The sequence below is a fragment of the Condylura cristata genome, unplaced genomic scaffold, assembly GCF_000260355.1.
Source record: "Condylura cristata isolate star-nosed mole 26May11 unplaced genomic scaffold, ConCri1.0 scaffold00002, whole genome shotgun sequence".
Classification (NCBI taxonomy): Eukaryota; Metazoa; Chordata; class Mammalia; order Eulipotyphla; family Talpidae; genus Condylura; species Condylura cristata.
The window spans coordinates 81,104,061-81,108,494 of record NW_004567103.1 but is presented as its reverse complement, the minus strand read 5'-3'; positions in this window follow the sequence as shown (position 1 = coordinate 81,108,494).

Sequence of the window (4,434 nt, the reverse complement as noted above, 5' to 3'; positions counted from 1 at the left end):
TGGCACTGAGCCACATGTCATGAGGAGCCCAGGAGAGACCCTCACCATGTCCACAAGAAGATCTGCATGACGGAGGAACACAGTGAAGACCGATGATAAGAACATCTGAAGATAACGCACAACAGGGACCTGGAGGAAAGCAAGCCGACACACAGAGCAGGGGACACAGAAGGCTGGTGCTGGTCATGGCTGTCTCAGGCTGCAGCACTCTGTGTAGGACAAAGTCCACCTGGACAGGGTGCCTCTTTGTAGGCGTGGCACCTCCTGGGACTAGCCTGCAACTGGAAGGAGGAAGGCAGAGCAGGAGGGCACTACTAGGTCAGGTCTCCTGCAGCTCCAGGACATCAAGGATGAAAAGGTTATTCCATCTGGGCTTTAGAAAGAAACTTTATTGTTTGCACATCAATCCTCGATACACATGAATTAAAAAAAAAAAAAAGGAAAAGGGTAAAGAGCAGGTAGAGTAAAGCCTGGAAAGGAATAAGACCCAGAAGAGTCTGGAAAAGCTAAGGTAAACATTAGCAAATTTTGCAAGACAGAAAGAGACCCTCTAGTTTCTGCCCCAGGAAATCGCCGGTGACTTTGCCCCAGACAGCCTGGCAGAGATGGAAGCAGACAGCTGTGGATACTGGTTCATTTTCCTGAAATGTGCGGACCCCTCCCCTGGGCCTGAGGTAAATCACTTAGTTGAACTATTAAAGACAAAAAGAAAAAAGAAAGGGTAATATTTTCCCACATCTAAACAATTCAAACATCACTGCAGAAAGCATATACTCATTAAAAGCAATTTCTCCCAAATGAAAGAATCCAATTTACACAGCAGGAGTTGACAAGGACTACGGATTGCAATTGGACTGGGCTGTCAGCGCCTGTAAGGAAGCTCCGCTCCGCTTCACAGTGAGTCTTGGTAACCAGGACACAGTCCCCAGCACCTCCCACACTTAACACACTTAACACCACCCTCTGGGGTCACTAAGTGAGGGAGCTTCATAAGCCAAGACAGCTCAGCATTCTCACCAAAATTAATGTGTGTAATGAATGCCAAGTCGCAGTCTATATTTACTTATTTTACCATCAATTTTAAAAAATGATATCACACATTTGTTTTCACTGGACAAATGAGATTTTAGGAAAGCTTTTCCAGTCGTGACTGCTGAAAATACCTAAGATTACTTGGTAATTCACTCTTACAAAGAAAACCTATTTATTCTTTTGATGCCTGTGCTCCACTCACCTTGAGATACACTTGGCTTAACTGCTAGGGGTAATTAAGCTTGTCTTAAAGTACAAAGTTGATAGAAGCCAACTTTGCTGAGGATTTGGGGAGAAAGTCCCTCAGCTACCTGGCCCTTCTTCAATGCACACGGGACTTATCTTCCTGTCAGATAATGAGAAGGGAAACATTGCAGTTGCAGGGGACCCTGCCTGTAGCCCTCTTCACAACAGGAGGCAGAGGAGGATGGGGCTCTGCCTGGATTCTGAGCTTCTCAGACATAATCAAGGCCAAGTTCTCCTTAACTGTGAGTCATCCTGGCAACACTTTTGATAATACTGTCCACAACAGAATATCCAGCTAGGTGCCATATGAGTGAACAAGTGGAAATAAATACTTGGTGACACTTTATCAGAATATGCATTTAAATTCCACGAAAAGGGCAGTGCAGTGGGTGTTTCTGGAGAAAGCACCTTTCTTTGTGGAAAAGAAACAGGCCATAAACTGAAGGGCCCAAATTAACCTTAAAATATTTATAATCTTCCCAAAACTCCTCAAAAGAGGAACTTATGTAGCAATTCATACAAAGTTTGACAGTCTATATTACCAGTAAGCATTTTTAAAAGCAGTAACACCAAGGTGTGAGGCAACAGATGACCTACAATTTAGCAAACACGATATTTCTAAATCTAATAACAAAAAAATGATAAAGTCACCAACAGCATAGGTAACTGATATTTTTACATTCCAAAACAAGAGGACATCCCAAGTCAACCAAATTTTAGAAAAGATAGAGTAAATAAGAACTTACTATTTCATAGAGCAGGTAATAAACTCATGACCAAGAAGGCAAAAGGCAAAAATATATCTATATGAATAGAGTCAAACAGGCTTAAGAAGTTTTAGGAAAACATTTCTAGCGCTAAGTAGAAGTGAGTTCTTTTTGAAAGAGACAATACTCTGGTGGGGAGCAGGGGTTATGCTCCTCAACAAAGGGACATCCATCAGAAAAATCACCAGTTTTATCAACAATAGATATTTTAAAACAAAGCAAAACTCCCATCTTCTAAGGAAAAATGATTTTGAACCCAGAATTCTATTGCTATCCAAACTAGCAAATAAATGAAGGGTAAAAGTCTTAATACATTCGTACATACAAAAAACCCCTGAAAAGCTTACCCCAGTGTACCCTTTCTGAAAATGCAGTCCATCAAAATGAGGGTAAAAGCTAGAAAGAGACTCAGGAAACTGGAATTAACCCAAGTGCCTGATGAAAACAAATCTCAGTGCAGCATTTGTGCAGAGACTTGGAAAGTAATCACTCCAAATGCGATCAGGCAACCAAGGAGCTCTAAGTAGAAGGTCTTACGGAAAATGGAAGCAGATCCCAAGCAATACAAAAAAGTCTCTGGGAAAGAGAGCACATAATTATTCTCTCAAGAAGAAAGCAAACTTTGGGGCTAATAAGACACAGAGGGACTCTGCATTGCTAGAGTCCAAAGATGAAGTGAACTAATGTGGCATGATGCAGGCAATTGATGGGAGAGTCCATTCGACAGGGCTCCAGGAAGGCGCCTTTCTCCTTTGTGTGCCAGAACTGCAGTGTGACAGAGAAAAAGCGCCCAGGGCTGAGTTCAGCAAGAAGGCATAGTTAACGCACCGCTGACTGGCATTTGAGTTTTAGAATGAATCTATTAATAAAACAGGAAACCTTGAATTATGGCCACCGGATGGCATACACATCACCTCCTGTGACCATGTGAAAATAAAAGGTGTACCAGAGAAGGAAGAGCTGACAGAAGCCGGGAGGGAAAGAGATCAAGATCGGGGCAGACGTAGGAATATCTTCATCTTTACAAGTTGGGAGCCAAGAGATGTGGTCATAGTTGACTGAATATCAAATGAGTTTAATACATAGTTTTTAATGGGATAAAAGTAACCAGGAGAGGAATTAAAGCAGTGACACCACTGTCAAAAATAAGGGTGGGGGAAGGGGATAAGAGACCAAAATCCTCATCTACTACATCAAGTCTACTGGGACTGTCAGATATTAGAAATTGTGAAACAGCAGCATAAAAATAGTACCTAGAAATACACATATGCCTAAGAAGTCATCTGAGAATGAAAATGATTAAATATGGCTTTGAGGAACAGGCCAGAGTAGCCTGTTGACTACTCTACCATATGAATTTTCAAAGCACATACAGTAATAATTTTGATTAAATAATTTTAATGAATTTTCAAAATAAAATTATCAAAATCAAGTATACTACTATAGCATTAACTGTATATATTACTACGTATAGTCAGTACTTATCTACTGTTAAGTTCCTATGGTCTTTTCTATTTATGTATTTTCTAGATCAACAGAGGTGAATTTTATATTTCAGCTGTCATTTAAATTTATATGTCACAGGGCCCTCCCTAGTGCTGCAATGGATTAAAGCACAGCACCATGAATCTATTGTAGACACTGTAGCATGAATTAGATCCCCAGACAGGGAGGTGACCCATGTGGCACAGTAGACCTCTCCTGAACTGCCCACTGCAACAGTTTATTTTGTTGATCTGCCTGTTCTGCTCCCCACTCTGTCTCTGGTGAATCCTCTCAACTCCTGCATCTCTGCATTTTAAGATTTTCACATTTTTATGTCATTGAAATCAAGATGAATTCACATAACTTTTCCTGAGTGGTAAACAAATTACAGTGATGACTCACAAGCAGTGCTCTTAAGATTTGCTACAATAAGATATTTATAGGAAGTATTACTTTCAGGCATTTTCCCCATGTCACTTTGTGCAAGCACAGACTTACATCTTTTTCTACCACTCTGCTCTCCCCTCATTATACTCTTTGGGGTCTTTACCTGAATACCTAGCACCTGGCCCCTAGTCTGAAAAGCTCCCTGCACCCACCAGCCTGCTCCCACAACACTGACTCTGTCAGGCCATGTGCTTTCAAAGTAAATGTCGCTCCTTCCCACCCCCACAAGAGTTCTTCACTTATGACCCCATAAGCTCAACTCTACTGTCCCTCCCAAAAACATCTCCTCGCATATTGCCTGGTTTTATATTCCTCTGAGCACTCATTGTTTTCATGAAGTTGTCTCTTTCCTTGCTAAAGCATAAGCTGCAGAATAGCTGAGACCTTACCTTTCTTGTTCCTATCAGGTCCGAATACCTAGCACAGCACCTAAAACCAAGTGGGTGCCAGCTACTTC